Source organism: Panthera pardus, unplaced genomic scaffold (assembly GCF_024362965.1).
Source record: "Panthera pardus isolate Hobbes unplaced genomic scaffold, ASM2436296v1 HiC_scaffold_11, whole genome shotgun sequence".
In the NCBI taxonomy this organism is placed as follows: domain Eukaryota; kingdom Metazoa; phylum Chordata; class Mammalia; order Carnivora; family Felidae; genus Panthera; species Panthera pardus.
Window position 1 is genome coordinate 35,610,145 of NW_026526666.1, and position 18,563 is coordinate 35,628,707.

General features: G+C 45.4%; 1 long non-coding RNA gene across 1 annotated transcript; it reads left to right on the forward strand.

Moving 5' to 3' along the window:
- Positions 1 to 6,896: 6,896 nt before the first annotated feature.
- Positions 6,897 to 18,191, forward strand: LOC109246189 (uncharacterized). The gene is made up of 3 exons (XR_002071255.2): positions 6,897 to 7,652; positions 15,941 to 16,038; positions 17,067 to 18,191. It is a non-coding gene; the product is annotated as an uncharacterized LOC109246189 (long non-coding RNA).
- The last annotated feature ends 372 nt before the right edge of the window (positions 18,192 to 18,563 follow it).

The following is an 18,563-nucleotide window of genomic DNA, read 5'->3' on the forward strand; positions in this document are numbered from 1 at the left end:
TAATTCTATGCATGACAAATATACCTTCTCAATTTTTAGTTTGCCTTTTTACTCTCTTTCCAGTGTTTTTTGATAAAAGGAAATTTATAATTTGGTTTTCTCTAATTTATCAATCTTTTCCTTTATGGTTTGTATTTTCTGGGTCTTGTTTAGAAAATACTTCCTTACCTAAAGTCAAAATATTTTTCCGGGGCACCTGGGTGGCTCAGTTGGTTAAGCGTCGTCTAACTCTTGTTTTTGGCTCAGGTCATGATGTCATGGTTCATGGGATTGAGCCCCACATCAGGCTGTGCTGACAGTGTGGGGCCAGCTTGGGATTCTCTCTCTCTCTCCTCTCTATGCCCCTCCCTCTGCTCACATGCACATGCTCTCACTCAAAATAAACATTAAAAAGTATATTTTTCTATATTGACACAAATTTTTTTAACGTTTATTTTTGAGACAGAGAGAGACAGAGCATGAACGGGGGAGGGGCAGAGAGAGGGAGACACAGAATCGGAAGCAGGCTCCAGGCTCTGAGCCATCAGCCCAGAGCCTGGTGTGGGGCTCGAACTCACGGACCGCGAGATCGTGACCTGACCTGAAGTCGGACGCTTAACCAACTGAGCCACCCAGGCGCCCCGACACATAAATTTTTTTAAGTTTATTTAATTATTTTGAGAGAATGCAAGTGGGGGAGGAGCAGAGAGAAAGGGAGAGAGAGAACCCCAAGCAGGCTCTGCGCTGTCAGCACAGAGCGTGACACAGGGCTTGATCCCACCACCCGTGAGATTATGACCTGAGCCAGAACCAAGAATTGGATGCTTAACCGACTGATCCACCCAGGTGCCCGACACATGAAATTTTTAAGGTTTTTCTTTCCACATTTAAATCTTCATTTCACCTGGATTATAGTTTATATATGATGTGAAAGAGGAATCCAATATCTCTTTTTTCCAATATAGATAAACTCTTGTTCCCACACTGTTTATTGAACACTTCATTCCCTTGCCATCTAGCTGCTCTAGAGTGCCAGTAGATCAGTTTTCATATATTTATGGATCCATTTCTGGGCTTACCATTCTCTCCTTTGATCTATTTGTCTATCCCATTTGTAATATCACATTGTCGTAGTTAAGTCGATTTATCAATCTTGCTGTTTGGCAGATCTACCCCATCTTACACATACACACACACACACACACACACACACACACACACACACAAAGGCGTGCACAACCTTGTTCTTACTCAAGAGTATCTGAGTACTTTGACTCTTCGTGGGGCTGTGCTTTTCCGTGTAAATTTTGGAATCGGATTAATGAGGTCTGTGATAAACCGTTGAGATGCTGATTTGAGTTGCATTGAATCTGGGGAAGGTCGACATATTTATACTGAGTCTCTCTACCTGTGAACATGGTAAATCTCTCTGTTAGTTTTGGTCTTCTTTGATGTTTTTCTCCATAAAGGTCCCTTTATTTTATTATAGTGTTGTTTCTATTGTAATGGTATCTTTTAAATTACATTACTATAATTTTTATGGCTGCTGTCTAGAAATGCAATTGGTTTTATATACTTAGCCACTTTGCTAAGTTAGCTCCTCAATTCTAATAATTTGGTTATAGATTCTTTTGAATATTCTCTATAGGCAACTATATCAATCTGCTAATAATGATTGCTTTATTCCTTCTTTTCCAATTTGTATACCTTTTATTTATTTTCCTATTTACGTTTTAGTCATGAAAATCACTAGAATAATGTTGAATATAACAATGGCATTGAGCGTCTTCAACTTGTTCCTGATTTTAAAGGGAAGGCTCGTAAGTTTTACCATGAAGGATCATACCTGCTATACGTGTTTGCTTTTGGCTTTTATCCTGTCAAAAAGTTACCTTCCTCATAATAATCTTCAGAGTTTCTGTCACAAATCAGGATGCTTTTACTCAAATACCTTTCCCTGCATTTACTGAGATGATTAAATGTTTTCCTCATCTGATCTGTTAATGTAATACATTAAATTAATTGTTTTTGTAAATTAACCCAACTTTGCATTCCTGGGATAAACCTAACTTAGCATGATGGGTCATCTTTTTTGTGCTCTGCTGGATTGGTAATAGGTTGTTTAGAATAGTTTGTTTTTTGCAGTTTTACTTATGATTAAGTTTAACCTATAATTTTCCTTTCTAGTTCTGTTTTGTTTGATTTTAGGATCACTGTTATACTAATCGCATAAGATGAATTGGAAGAATTTAAGATTCAGTTGTAATTGAAGCACCAAGATTCAAGATACGAACTTCCAAAGTGAGATGGTAAGCCAAGATGCCTTTTCGAAAGACATATCTAGGAATTAGTTCCTTGACATTAACCACCCCTCATCCTCTCAAGCATGTGCATGGCTTGAGAGAGGGAGTATGATGGAAATTTTGCAAGAAAATTTCTTTGGCAAACACTGCTGTTATGAATTGAGACAACTGAAGAGGGATTCAGTAGTTCCCCTTAGTCCTCTGCAGTGAGGCAGGTCTGGGGGGGCCTGTGTCTGGCTCTCATCTGAAACACAGGAAGCAACAACGGGGTTGGCCTGCTGCTTTGCCGATGGAGTGAAAGAAAGGTGTGCCTGGGCTTGAGTCAGTCTGCATTCCCCAGATTTGCCTGGGCAAAGAATCCATGAGTGTTTCCTTGGCTCAAGTACAGCCAGATGCACACAAAGGAGCTGGCACGGGGTCATCTTATATGGTCTCAAGTAGAATTGGGTCAGTTGGAGAGGTGAGCAGGCTTCATTACAGGAGAAGCTGGATGCTGCTTTCTTGGGCATTAAATGGGGGTTAATAAGCAACGCCCAGAATAGAGTGTATTCATTTAGATCAAAGGAAATCAGCAGTGATGGGGTAAGAAAAGAGGTTTTGCAAAGTTCACACGAAAGCCCTCCATGAGAGAGAGAATCCGCTTCAAATATCCAGTAGGTCCAGAGAGAGCAAAGCACACTGATAACAGTACCAGTTAAGTAAGGACTTTCTCTTCTCCTCCTTCTCCATCTCCTTAACCTGCAGAGGACCAGAAACAGCAGTCAGGGAATGGGGGTCTGTCATTTAGGAAAAGCCCACCCTTTCATTCTCTGCTCTGTGATGCTAGGGCCACAGCCCCGCAAACTACATTTCTGCTTTGCCAGCTTTTCCCTGTTGGGCTCTGCTGCTCAAGGTACCGGAGGGGGACTGGAGGGCTGGCGGAGCAGAAGGGCTGTGCTCCTCCCTGCCTCCTTCCTGTCTGGTCCCTGTGAGTGTCACAGCTTCTGACCCCATCAGGGGCAGTTCCTCCCATGACAGCAGCCAGTTCATTCACAGTTTCAACAAGACTTGTAAGGCCAGGCTCCTCACATCCACCCCTTCTATCCCGGGACAGGGCCACATACTCTTCAAAGTTTGAGTCTGGCCTCATGGGCTCCTTCTCTGAGCTCAGACACACCAGCACCAACCAAGCATCACTTCCTCCTCAAGGTCCAGAGTTTCAGCCCTGCAGGCTTCCTTGTCTATGCTTTGAAGTTTCAAGAATGCTAACATCTTTCTTTCACTCCCTTAGCCCTGGGGATGGTAGCTGCTGTTGAAATCGTGACACTTAAAGATACCTTAGAAGTTTCTTCTTGTCTCATCAGTCACCTGGTTAGTGACTTCTGTTTAGTTAATTTTTTACATTAATTTTTTTCTCAAATTGCTGGTATATTTTCAGTCTCTTGTTGGGCCCTGACTTATAGATGGTGCAGTGGTGGTGGTGGGGTAGGGGTGGGGGTGACTGAGAAAGGGGGAGAGAAAAAGAGAAGACGCTGACTCCATTTCCTTCCCCCAAAACAGGTGGTCAGTCTGCCACAGCCTCTGAGTTGGGGGAAGAGAAATCCTAACTTTTATTTATTTATTTATTTATTTATTTATTTATTTATTTTTTAACGTTTATTTATTTTTGAGACAGAGAGAGAGCATGAATGGGGGAGGGTCAGAGAGAGGGAGACACAGAATCTGAAACAGGCTCCAGGCTCTGAGCTGTCAGCACAGAGCCCAACGCGGGGCTTGAACTCACTGACCGCGAGATCATGACCTGAGCCGAAGTCGGCCGCTTAACCAACTGAGCCACCCAGGCGCCCCGAGAAATCCTAACTTTTAAACCGAAAGCCTATCTTATATTGTACTGGTCATTTTAAGTTACTAATTTGAGTCTGGGTTTGTGTCTATAAGTAAATAGAGACATTTCTATTACTCATTAATAACCTTAAAAGTCAAGGGGCTTGCCTGAGTTTTCATCCAGTGTCAGGGGAAGGATTACCTTCACTGAGAAGATTTAAAGGGACAGTAGGAGACAACCACTTATTTGATTGCATCCCATGAATCCTACTTATTTAATGTGCTGGTTATAATCTGAGGCTGTAATTGAAATGTCTCCTAGAACTCACAAGTAAAACTCTCAAAGCCTAGGATTTCTTTCATGGGAAGATTTCTACTACTGATTATGTAGGCAGTCTATTTCTTTCTCTTTTTTTTAATGTTTGTTTGTTTGTTTCTGAGGGTGAGCCAGAGAGAGCATGAGCAGGGGAGGGGCACAGAGAGACTCCCAAGCAGGCTCCCTCACTGTCAGCGCAGAGCCCAATTTGAACTCACAAACTGTAAGATCTTGACCTGAGCTGAAATCAAGAGTTGGGTGCTTAAATGACTGAGTCGCCTAGGCATGCCCTGTTTCTTTTAGAGTCAGTTTGGTAAGTATTTTGGGGGGAATTTCCATTTAAAAGGTACATTTTCAAAGTTATTAGCATAAGGTTTTTCTATCTTATATTTCTATTATATTTGTGATCTTTGTGTATTCTTCTTTTTCATTCCTAATATTATATATGCCTTCTCTCTACATATATCTATTTAAATGTTTATTATTTATTTTTGAGAGAGAGAGACAGAGCATGAGCAGGGGAGGGGCAGAGAGACAAGATGACACAGAATCCGAAGCAGGCTCCAGGCTCTGACCTGTCAGCACAGAGCCTGACTCAGGGCTCAAACTCACAAACTGAGATCATGACCTGAGCCGAAGTCAGACATTTAACCGACTGAGCCACCCAGGTGCCCCTATTTGTGTCTTTATTCAATCTTTCCAGGGGTTAGTCTCTTCCAAGACCCAGTGTTTGGTTTTGTTGATCATCATTATTGTATCTGTTATCTGTTTCTTTAAGGCTATTATTTCCATCTTTTTACGTTCTTTGGGAACATTCTGTTAGTTTCTCCCTTCTTACATTTAATGCGTTTCTTGTTCATTTTAAACCTTTCTTCTTTTTCCAAAGAAACATTAAAAGCTGTGTGTCTTCTTTTATGTGTACTTTGGAGACCTCATCATCACCCTTTGCCACATCTTATTTCCCCGATCTGAGTGAGTTCACTGCTTACCGTAAATTTTGGGTATAGTGTCATGCAGTTCTTATTTTTCAAACTTTATAATATTATTTCGTTCAGTTGATGTTTTTCATTCTTAAATTCTTTATTGAAGCATAACACAGAAAATATAAACATATATACATACTGTACAGAAAAAATGTACATGTCATAGGTATAAAGCCTGAAAAAGTCTCACCCATGTATCCTTTGGTTAGGATTTAAACACGGAGATAACGAGCACTTTTTTTTTACTGACTTGGAAATCCATACAAAGATAACCAACTTGAAGTGTACAATTTAGTACACTCACAGTGTTGTAACAACCACCACCTCTATCGAGTTCCAACACGTTTTCATTACCCCCAAAGGAAGCCCCGTACCCGTTAAATAAATAGTCACTTCCCATTCCCCTCTCTTGCCAGCCCTTGGCAACCACAAGCTGCTTTCTATCTCTGGATTTTAAGTGTGCTTTTAAATTTCTAGATGTGTAGAGACTTTACGTTGTAAGTTTTACTGATTTCTAACTTAATTGTGTTGCAATGTTATGGCACTGGTTCTTTGAAATTTGTGAAAATTTGGTACTGCTTTATGCCCTAATTCATCATCAGTTTTCATAAATGTAATATGTGCTTTGGGAAAGAGAGTGTATTCTCCAGTGGTTGAGTGCAGTGCTCTATATAAGTCCTTCACATCACACTTGTTAATTATGTTGTTCAAAATCTTTATAACTATACTGAATATTTTTGGCTGTTTGATCTATCAATTACTAAGAAATGTGTGTTAAATCTCTCACTCTAATCAAGGAATTGTCAATTACTCCTTGAAATACTGTCAGTTTTTGCTTTCGCGATAGGCTTTTCAGATAACACGGAGAGGCACTAATCAAAGCAGAAACTTCAAATGTGCCACATTTGCAAAAAGACTATCAGCTGCCTCAGTCTGTTCTGCCAGATTAACCCAATTTGGTCGATGTCTTCCCAGAACAAGGTGGCCCTTGCTGTCACTCTATGTCCCACCCCCTCTCTTTTCCTTCCTCCCATTCCAGAAATGCATTTATTTAAAATCAAAAGAATGGCCTAAGATGAAGTTGAACAAAAATACTCCAGATCCTTGGGATTTCCTTATTTCATTTCAGCAACAAAGTTAAAAATGTCTGTCAATTGTCATTTCCCTAACCACCATCCCACTTCACGGCTTGCCATTTTCCTCCAGGGTCACTGTGTACCAGAGGCAGTATTAGATCGAGGGTGGGACAGGCACTGTTGGCATCTCACGTCTGCGGATTCCCCAGGGTTGTGCTGTCTCTTCATCGGGCAGCGAATGATGAATTGTGAGTCAGTCCACATTGGGGGAAGCCTCTATCACCCCACAGCTGAACTCACTCCGTTCATTTGCTACCTTAGAACAGGAAAGAGAAGCATATGTAGCAAACCATTGGGCTGGGTCCAGCATCTTTATTCCTCATTACCTTCTACATCTAATACAATTGCTCATTGAAATAATCACTGTCTTCACCTGGTGGCACCGTTCTATTTTGCTTATAAGACAGGCTGGCAGCAAAACCTCTTTCACTGAGCTTGGATTCATTTCCCTTAGCAGATGATTTCAATAACTTCACATCATTTTTCATCTGGCAAGTCAAGGGAAGCCAAGTTTTGAGAGAAATAAAGCTTGTTCCTTGGAGTGGAACCGTGCCAGGGAAGGTGAAACAACTTCATTTTCCACGCGGACATGTGGGCCCTTCTAGTTTTTGCGCGGAGAGCTGCCTGGATTTGCTCAAATCAACTTGTGGTGCTCATACTAATTGGTTGTTTGAAGCGGGTTGTCCAGCTGGCAGCCGTTTGGGCCGCTAGAATGGCCCTGGGGTTGCTGATTCACTTCTCTCCCAAAGACTGAATGGCCTATTATTTGAAAGGGAGGACGGAGCCAACCCAGTTTGCCCTGGCTTGCTGCGGGTGACCTAGGAGGCAGGCCGCCTCTCCAGGGTTTCTCCTGAACTTTGAAGAAGTCGTTTGCACCTTAGTGCAATAAGCTGGTGCCGCATCTGGTGCCCGGGAGCCTGGAGGTCAGCGACGATCAGGAGCCCGCAGGGACAGTGGATAGTGTGAGAAAGAGACACAGTGAGAAGCTGAGGTGTGTGAACCGGTCAGCCGGGATAGTTTACAGTCCTCTGCATTTGTTACCTCACCCAGGACCCTCCTCCTACTCGTTTTCCTGAGCTGAGAAGCAGTGACAACGAAAGGGACCGTGGAGCGGATGATGCCAACTATTATGGTATTTTATATTTTATATGTGGTACTTTAATATTCATTTGGAGAGCCTTGTAGAGCCAATCAATGCATAGAGATATATTTACTGGGTGTCTGCTATCTGCAAGGAATGGTGCTAAGTGCTGTGAGGGAAATAAAATAGAAATCTAAGATCACTGCCCTCACACTCCTTTTAGTCTAATTAGGAGGCCCAGATGTAAGCACAAAACATTAAAGAACAATACGAGAGTTCAGTGAGACCAACGTAATATACATAAAGAAAACGCCAAGCTTATTTCTCATAGCAGATAACTTTTGTCCACCTCTAGAGGTATTAATGACTTGAGTCCTCAGCAGAACTATCTCTTAATAATAATGAACATACACAACGTTACTGAGAACTTACCAGATGTAGAGCATGTGTAAGCAATTTACCCTTTGTTTTATTTCACCTTTAGAAAAAATCATTAAAATGTAGCAAACATCTTTTTTTAATGTTTTTAATGTTTACTTAGTTTTGAGAGCGAGAGACCGAGCATGAGCAGGGGAGGGGCAGAGAGGGAGGGAGACACAGAATTGGAAGCAGGCTCCAGGCTCCGAGCTGTCAGCACAGAGCCAAACGCGGGGCTTGAGCCCATGGATTGTGAGATCATGACCTGAGCCGAAGTCAGGTGCTTAACTGACTGAGCCACCCAGGCACCCTATGACAATCTCTACATTTTTTTTTAACGTTTATTTTTGGGAGGGAGAGAGAGACAGAGTGTGAGCAGGCGCAGGGAGAGAGAGAGGGAGACACAGAATCTGAAGCAGGCTCCAGGCTCTAAGAGCTATCATCACAGATCCCAATGCGGGGCTTGAACTCACAGACTGTGAGATCATGACACTTAACCGACTGAGCCACCAAGGTGCCCTGACAATCTCTACATTTTAATTGGCATGTTTAGACTCTTTATATTCAATGTAATTTTCAGTGTATTTGGATTTAAGTCTAGTATCTGCTTTTTATTTCTTATTTGTGGCATATATTCTTTTTCCTGACGTTCTACCTTAATTTATTAAAAAAATTTTTTTTAATGTTTATTTACTTTTGGAAGACAGAGACAGAGTGCAAGCAGCGGAGGGGCAGAGAGAGAGGGAGACACAGAATCTGAAGCAGGCTCCAGGCTCCGAGCTGTCAGCACACAGCCTGACACAGGGCTTGAACCCACGGACCGTGAGATCATGACCTGAGCCTGAAGTCGGACACTTAACTGACTGAGCCACCCAGGGCCCCCAAAATGTGGAAAAAATCTTAAAAGTGAAACATGATTCGGGTTTAAAACTAGATGTTGCAATAAACATTTTGAGCTTCAGCCTTGACCCAATTTATGTCAAAGCCTGGAACTAAGATTCTTCTTTATGTTGTAACATGATTCATGTTGCATCCGAGAAGCTGACCCAGGTCCAGGCCATAATTGGGATATAGACCCACACGTGTATAAATAGGACTATGTCCTCCGAGGACATGCTGGGGCATGTTCCCAATTGTGGCACTGCATGATAGGGGGTTAAGGGCAGGAGGCAGCAACAAACCCTTGTTAATAGGAAAGCTTCATGGTAGAGAAAGAATTTCAAGAGAAGTAAAAACTCTATTTATAGATTAGGAACTAAAGTAGAGATTGAAATTTTCACCCTATAAACATTCGACCCCATATCTCAAGATTAGATATCCGTTATCGAATTCGTTTAACCAAGGAGCAACGTGAATCTCATACGGCCGGGAACATCTTGGAATACCAGAGTATAAAACCATGATCTTTATAAAGGCTCGACTCTTCAGTGTTCTCAGGAGGCTCCCTCTGGGCAAGTACTGGAAGGAGCAAATAAGTTGTAAAACTGCACCCATCACCCGTTTCCTTCAGACTCTTGTCCTTAATGACCAAGTCAGGCCCCATCTCCTTCAGGAAGATTCCTCTGTGCTTCCATTTATTGCAGTGGCGTTTCTGGGTGTGACTGAACCCTAGACTCTGTGCTCCCTAAGGATAGAGACGTGTCTTATTCATTTTGTATCCCTAGCGCTTGGCAGAGAGGTTGGCACATAATAGGTGCTCGATAGATGCTTGTTGAACTGAACTGAAGAGGAAAGGGTGGTTGGGGTCCCAAGTGAGGGTCTTATGTTCAGGTTCCCCTGGGAGAGATAGGGGTAGGGGGAAGTGGGGCTATATGGGTGTGAAGTGACTCCCAGGGAGGAGCGTGGTGTGTCACAGATTACTTGGCATCCCTTTCCATGGGAACCTCTGCTTTCCGTGGGCTAACCTCCATGCCCACTGGAGACATGTCCTACTCTAGAGATGCCGTGTAGACCTAGGCCCGGCCCTCTTCTGCACACTGGGGGAGGGTAAAAATGAGAATAGGTGTTACCGACCTAAGTGGATTAAAGATGAGGATGGGGAAAGAGGGAGGACGGAGGTCTAAGTCACAATCCAAGATGCTATGGTGGGTTGTGACCACCTGTACAGCAGTTATTATGAGGAAGCCCAGTGTGGAAAAATGGAGGGACAGAATCCCCGAAATCCTGTGGCTCGCTGTCTGCCAGCAGTTAACAATAAGAATCACAATGAGAATAATAAACACTTACAGAGGGCTTCCTATCAGGGAGGCGCGGTTCTACGCACGTTATTTATTTACTAGGAATAGCTGGGGAAGAAGAGGTCCAGGTCCGTGAAAGGGCTCTTCGGAAACATGCTCACTACTCAGAGAAGGAATTGGCACAGTTTCAAACATCTCCTCAGGGGAGGTCAAGATTAGAGTGAAGAAGGCACATGTGACCCTGAGGTTGGCCTCGAAGAATTAGAGAAGCCACTGGCCTGTGCCCCCGACCTGACACAACAGCTAAGCCTCCAGTAGGGGGGGCCTTTGGGGACCTTTTCCGCCATGCATCCCTGTGAGCTTAGGGCGGATCCTTTGCAGGGGCTCACCCAAGCCCTGGCCCCTGGAATCTGCCTGTCAGGATTAAGCGCCCTGCTGGGGAGAGTATAAATATGGATAGAGCATGGCATCTTTAAACATTGTACAAGAGCAAAGGGACAACCAGGTCCAAATGATAATATTTTGAAAAGCCACAGGGAGCTTCTGCTGCTGTTGGGTTGGAATTGTTCCTCTCTCATGTGATTAAAGAAGCCCTTGTGGGTTTTTTCTTTTCCTTAGAGACGTAGCAGGGTTTCCCCCCTCCTACTACAGCACGGAACGATTTCTAAGGTTTCTAAGTGCACTGCATTTACATTTACTGCTCGTTCGTTCTCTAAATGAAAGGCAGGCTGAAACACATTAATGAGCCTCCTGATTACTGCAGCCCTTGAGAAATTAATTAACGACAATGCAGCATACACTTAACATCCCTCCTACTCTCCGGGACCGGAGCGGCGCTTTCATCCGCACCCAACCAAGAGTCACCACGCATCTTCAGCCACGGAGCGGAGTGGCCTTTCCTGGTACACTTTGGATTGCTTTCCCTAGGGAATGCCGTTCCCTGGATAATTAAGTGATAGCATCTTTCTCACGGCCTGGAATTTTCCTCCCTAAACCTGGTCTGTTCCTCATAATAATGGCCAAAGCTTAAATGTTGCTTAATTTGTCAGGGACTAGTGTGTGTGTGTGTGTGTGTGTGTGCACGTTTGCTTATTAAATTTCATAATAATCTGGGGTAGGTACTACTATTCTCCATTTTACAAAGGGTGAAATAAAGGTACAGAGATGGCAATTAAGTCACCTGAAGTCACATAGCTAGTAAGTGGCCGAGCCACCGTCCGAACTCAAAGGGATTGGCTTAAAATCCATACCGTAACCACTAATCACATCCACAGCTACCCCATGCATATTTGTATTTGGGGTCATTTTGGGCTTGTTAAACCCAAAATGTGTTTATTGAGATGGTTTCTCACTCATCTGGACTCAGGGTGCTTTCAATTCCACTTCTGTCTTTTTAAAAGTTATTCTTTTTTTTTTTTTATAGATTTTTTAAAGTGTATTTATTTATTTTGAGAGAGTGAGAAAGAGCACAAGCAGGGGAGGGGCAGAGACAGAGGGAGAGAGAGGATCCCAAGCAGGTTCTGCACTGTCAGCGCGGAGTTCAATCCCAGGAACTGTGAGACCACGACCTGAGCCAAAACCAAGAGTCAGATGCCTAACCGACTGAGCCACCCAGGCGCCCCTGGAGAGAGATCTTTCAGTGACCTTGCTTTGCCTCCCCAAGGCAGTAGAAGAGCCAACACACAAAACTACTGTTTGGGTGTGGATGAATTCCAGGGCGATTTTATAGCCTTCAGGCTTTTCACATCTAGGAGACAGGAATTGAGCTCCACACCAAGCTCTTTGTTTGTGTTTTCTCTTCTCTTCTGGGGAAGGATGAAGGAGCTCCTTCACGAGAAGCATATTCTCCTGGGGATACTCTCTTGTCACTGCTGAAAAGGGTAGAAAGAAGTAGGCATGATCATTCCTGTTTTGTAGATGAGGACTCTGAGGCTCTGAGAAAATTACTGATTTATCTGCTCAGGATCAGGCAGATGTTTTTTTGTTTTTTGGTTTTTTTTTTTTTTTTTTGGTCTGACTCTGCAAAATTGCAGAGTTACTGATTCCAAATTGGTATTCTTTCTACCAAACCGCACTGTGTCCATGTGGTTCTGCTAGATGAGGCATTCACCAAGATGGCTGTCCTCTGATAATCACTTCTGATCTCAGGGCTAACGTAAGAACAAAGCAGTCTTACACTTTTGAGCTCCACATGCCAGGTTCTTGAAAGAGCACTGCAACTTTGTGGCACCCCTAGGAAGCCCGGGAATAAAGGTGGGAACCAGAGCGGCATTCGTGGGCATCCTGGTAGCAACCACATTTGCCTTGTAAAAGAGAAACAGCGGGGCGACTGGGTGGCTCAGTCAATTAACCGTCTGACTCTTGATTCTGGCTCAGGTCATGATCTCACGGGTTTGTGGGTTCAAGCCCCGCGTCGAGCCCCACTGCGCTGTCAGCGCAGAGCCTGCTTGGGATTCTCTCTCTCTCCCTCCCTCCTTCCCTCCCTCCCTCCCTCCCCTTCCCTGGCTCATGTTGTCTCTGTCTCTTTCAAAAATAAATAAATAAATTAAAAAAAAAAAAGAGAATAGAGAAGCAGCAAAGACTCAAGAGACCACCCAAAAAGCAACTTTGTCTGGACAATGTTTCTAAGTAAGAGAGAAAACAATCATACAAGAAAGCGGTTTGCATGATGAGCAAAGCATCTTCCATGCAGCTGGCAGTCAAAAGTATTTCCTCCACACTAAACCCTGTGGGTCTGGGAGTGCTCTCCACTACAGCAGCATAGGGCACGATATCTTAAAGGTTAGGAACATGGGTGTTTGGACTGAGACCAGACCCAGGCTTAAGCCTCAACTCTGCCATGTCCTAACTATGTGATCTGAGGCAAATTAGGTCGTCCTTCAGCTTCTGTTTCCTGTCTGTAAAATAGAATAATTCTACCTGGGTCATAGGACTGTTGTGACAATTAAATGAGACAATGCATTAAAGCAGCACATAGTGTATGTAAAGTGCTCGATTACGTACATAGTAAGCACTTAACAGTAGCAGCTGGTTTTAGTGTCTGCCGTGCTCTTTGCCAGGTTCTTCCTTTTGCTGAGCACCTGCTGTTCCTTCTGAAATGCTCTCCATTCAGGACTCCCTATTCAAAGGGCCGCCTCGTCAGCAGACGTTCCCTGGCCACCCCACCCAGAGCAGCCCATAGCCTTCCCCTTTGCTTTATGCTTTCCATGGCACAGATCACTACCAGCTGCTATATTATATATTAATGTGTTTATTTGTTTCTTGTCTGGCTGCTTCCATAAGAACATCAGCCCCGTGATGACGGCAACCGTGTTGGGTTCACCTCTGAGGTCTCGGTGCCTAGAGCGGTGTCTGCCGTGTGGAGGGGACCCTGTAAATGCATAATGCAGGCAGCTGAGTATAATGCATCCCTTCTGAACAGATTAGGATTCTAGATAATGATGCAGCCTAAAACCAGATGTCAGGCACAGGCGCTGTTGTTTATGTGGGACAAGCCTCCAGCAGAGTGGAGAAGGCCTGACCCACTGAGGCGCTGAGCTGTGCTCCAGTGAGCCCTGCGGCCCTGAAGAGAAAAGCAATCCAGGCTGGAGGGGATCTGAACCGGCTCAGCCATTTTCTTTGCTTGGAAATTATAGCCTGAAGTGACTGCTGCGGGAGCTCCCCTCCCTGGTCTGCTTCCCGCCCTTCTCCCTCCCTCTCTCCCTCCTGGAGTCATTACCGATAGTGCAGCTTCCTCAAGGAAAAAGAGCATGTCTTAAAAGTAACCTGTGGCCGTGGATAGTTTACTGCTTTTAAACTCGCGAATTATTTTTTAATGCAGCACACAGCTCAGATCACAGTTTTCAGTAAGCAAAAACAAAAGCAGGTTTTGCTCCTGGCTCTACCTGGTGGCTGCTGAGATGTAGCAACCTGTGTCCCTGATGTTATGGCCCCGTGGATGGCACCTGCTGGGGAGACATGATGGGGCTATGTGAACAAAGAGTTTCTGTCTAGGGGAGGCCAGAGTAACCAAGGGGCAGTGAGCGTTAAACATTCCGGCACTGCCTCACCAAGGTTTCACACATCCCATTAAGATCCGGATAGAGAGCGAATTGGACATAATAAGGCACCTCAGAACCCCTAGTGGAGACTGATTTAGAGGCTCCTTAGAAGAGCACGGAGTTTCACCAAAGTGCAAGGCTTGTAAATTCTAAGTGCTTTCGGAGATTGCAATGAGCAGATGTGTGTTTCCCAAAGCCTGCCCAGAGCAGGGACATTAAGCTACAGGGAAGACTAAGTTAAATAAAATAACAAATAGCAAAAAGGAGAGCATGCTCCTTGAACTCCTTTGACCTTGCAATTCCGATACTTCGTGTTAGAACTGAGCTTCTTTGTATCCACACTGAGCAGTGAGCTTGGCAAGGTAAGGATTCTGGAAGCCGTCTTTGGTCCTTAGCTGTGAGTTATTGTCTGTGGTGCAGACATTTTTCTCCATGTTAATATATATGCTATGTAACGAAACTACGGTAACTCTGCTGGATAGGGTGCGTGAATGAATGCAATCATGCATTTGGGTGCATGGAGAACCCAGACTGTCACTGATGATGTGAGGCGGGCCCAGAAGTGCTCAGGGCAGCTGTTTTCCCTTAGCCATACCATGTGAAATCACAACTCTGTGGCCCGCTGACAAACCTAGCTGGATTTCCTGGGCCTTTTTCAGGTCTGTGGCTATGGATGGGTTGCTTCTTCGATTGATTGATTGATTGATTGATTGTAGCCCAAACTTAGAGTATTTCTTAAATAAACATAGCTCCTTTTGAAGAAAACATCTGTTTGGGATTTCCTGGGCAAGACCATGCCAGAGGACTGGCCTTTCCTCAGACGGCTATGCTCTCTTAGGGACAAATAGACCTCCCACTGTGGGAAATTAGGATACTGACAATCTTGTCCTACCCATCTTCTTGGAACTTGGAGAACTTGACCCATGCCCCAGATGCTGGTCCCCACCAGGCTGGGCAGGCAGACATCCGGGACCACGAGGCCTGAAGCCTGGCACGCAGATTTAAGAGTATACAGAAGAGCTCCACGTTGTGACTTTCATTTCGAAAACAATTGCAGGTGGGGGGGGGAGTTTTCCCACCCTCTTCCCTTCATCTCCTTACCCACAGAGGAAACACTGGCTCCTACTCTGTGCCCTCCCCACTGAACACAATAATTACTTCTAACTTGTCACCTGTAACACTTTATACTGATTCCCCCTGCCCCCATATCTAAAGTCCTCTTGAGGACCCACAGGACTCCCTGAGGCTGGCACAGAGCCTGGAACGTAGTATTCGATAAAACCTTGTTCACTTATTTGTCCGAGGACCCTTCCTCCTGAGGATGGCAGGGAGTGTTTATAGGCACAGGGACAGCCTCTGCCTTGCAATAAAATGCAGAGAAATGCATGAAAGAAGGCCAGGTGTAGAAAGAACTCTGACATGGTCGCTTGGATCAGGAATCCTTCCAAAAATGTCCATATCCAATCTCGAGAGTAAGGATGGCTCAGGTTGCGGGGATTCAGCTTAGCCTAAACAATGGCATGTTTGCTCCTGCCGCGCAAGGACCTCCATGGAATCCCTGGAGACAGAAACTTAGGGCCATGTCTCCGCCGATGGAGAACAAGTTCACCTTTGACAGTAAACTCCCTCAGGACCCAAATTATGTTCGGTTACTAACGCTGTGGCGATAATCCTGCTATGGAAATAAGCATACCGTGTGTTGCAGGCTTCTGGCCTCTTGGGGCTTCCTTGATTGAAGAATGTAAACCGATGGTGGCAAAGAAAGGAATAGTCTTGCAGGAGAAAGACAAGGCACTTTGGAGTGTGAGTACCCACAGGGTTTCTTTTATCGTTGGACTTCTTGGCCAGTCAGCCTCGGGCCCGTGAAGGCTGTTACTTTGTGACATCAGAGTCAGGTGGGAGCTGGGTGGGTCCTGCATTTGACCTAAGGAGGATCCTAGGAGAGGATGTCCGGAGGTGGACTCTACGGCGTTTTGCTCCAGGAAACCCAGGCCTTTCCCAAACCTGAAGCCAGGATCCAGAGCCCCTTTTCTGAAAGCTCTGAGACATGGCTTTGGTTATTATTCTTCACTGTGGAGTTACCTGCCTGCAAAGAGAGGTGTGTGTGTTGGGGGGAATCCCATCTACACTGCCAGCCAGGCCCAGGCCTTTCCTAGAGACGGTTCGAGGCCCACAGAGCTTGAGGAATTCTGCCCCTCCCGCCCCCACCCCAGCAGCACAGCTTTTTACCTGGGACTTTGGCCACTGGATGCTTTTTTAAAGGGTAGATTGATTTCGTTGCAAACAAAAGGGCATTCAGGCTCCAGGGCCCGGGATGGGCCCCCAGCCTCCTATGCCTGGAGCCAGACCACCTGCACCCAGGCAGCATCCTCCCTCCTGGGCCCTGTGAGGAGGCTCCATGCACAGCTCAGGACAGGTGGCTGCCTCCCAGCGGAGAAAGACTGATAGACCGCCCCAGGCAAGGCTGCTCTGTGGGAACAGAAAGCCCAGGCATCTGCTCCGGGCAGAAGTTCCAGGGTGCCCCCTGAGGAAGCCATCAGGGCCCTTGGTGTGCAGTCAGGGGAGGCTGATAGGCTGAGTGCTCACTGCCAGCCAAGGAACACAGAATGTTCCTTCACAGTACAGCAGGTCCATCTGGGCGGGGAGCCCCTCCACAGTGGACCTCGCTGGGACCGTGCCTTTGCCATTTGGAAGGCCACAGGCCATCGCTGTTCGCTGAGATGCCCCTCTGTGAGGCCAAGAAGGCTGGCCCCATTGTCCCCCTGCCCTCCACTCCCCTCCGGATCCTCTCCACCTGCTACCTGTCACTTGTGCAAGGCATTATCTTTCAGGAGTCTCTCTTGGGACTGGCCAGGAGGAGAAAGGAGGACATGAACCTTTGGAACACTTATGAAAGGCACCTGGCCCATCTCCTGTCGAGGGTTACGCTCTTCTCTCCTGCAGAAAGGAAGAAACACATCTATGGAGTACACACAACTGCGCGGGCAGAGAACCTGCTATCACAGCCATTAGTGTCATCATCATCATCGTCGTCATTGTCATCAAAAAGCATCTTCTAAGCACCTGATTGCCAACAACCAATAAAGAGGGAGACCAGGTGGGAAGTACCTGAACTTGAAGGGAAGAGGCCTGGATTCCCATCCCAGCTCTTACTTCCAAGGAGCTCTGTGCCTCTGGGCACAAGGGGCATGGTTCCCCTTGCCCCTCTCAAATTCCTCACTGCTATCACAGATACAGCCCTCACCCTCCCCATTTCCCCAGCCCATGCCCACTGCAGGCATGGCTAACCAACCACTATCCCATGGAGCCTTAGAACATGGTCTCAGAAACCTTCACACAGAACTCCCAACAGCCATTGCTCACTGACTTGAAGGGCGCTCAAGTTGAAACCTATTAGCCATTGCTGTCCTAAAGGAATTTATAACCTGAGAATGGAATTCTGTACCAAGAACAGGCCAGGTCACTCAGAAGAAAAGAAAAACAAAAAACTTTAAAATCAAGAAAGCAATAAACCCACCTGAACAATCTGGACTAGCCAGGTGAATGATACTTAGTTACTAGGCAAAGGTAACCTCACTGAATTGTTTTATTTGGATAGATCCAGGGTTAAAGATATTGAAACACACCCCAAATCAGAAATGTGCTCTCTTTATTTCACAGATAAGGAAATGAAAGCCTCAGTAGTTGTGACTTCCCAGGCCCCCCATCTTGGCAGTGGCCACATCAAAAACCCAGCTTTTCTGGTCCCCAACCCAATGGTCTCTCTACCCACTGACCACATTGTCTTGCTTGGCAGGGGAAACACACACATACACACACATGCACACACAGCTATTTAAGGTACAGGCAGGGGCGCCTGGGTGGCTCAGTCGGTTAAGCGTCGGACTTCAGCTCAGGTCATGATCTTGTGCTCCATGAGTTCGAGCCCCGCGTCGGGCTCTGTGCTGACCGCTCAGAGCCTGGAGCCTGTTTCAGATTCTGTGTCTCCCTCTCTCTCTAACCCTCTCCCGTTCATGCTCTGTCTCTCTCTCTCTGTCTCAAAAATAAATAAACGTTAAAAAAAATTTTAAGGTACAGGCAGTTAATGGTTCGCAATAGTGTTTGTGGTGAAAATTAATGAACCAACGGCCCCTCATTGAGACCATGAAAAACGAATTTCCAAACAGAATTGAACAGGGAGTCAGAACTCCTTTGTTTTATTGTAACCCCGCCACTCCCTATTTGCATATGTGGGGAGAGTCACGTAACACAGTTTTGTCCTTGCTTTTCTTGCCCGTATGAGGGACACCAACAATGCTGTTTGTACTTGCCTCGCCAGGATATAGAAA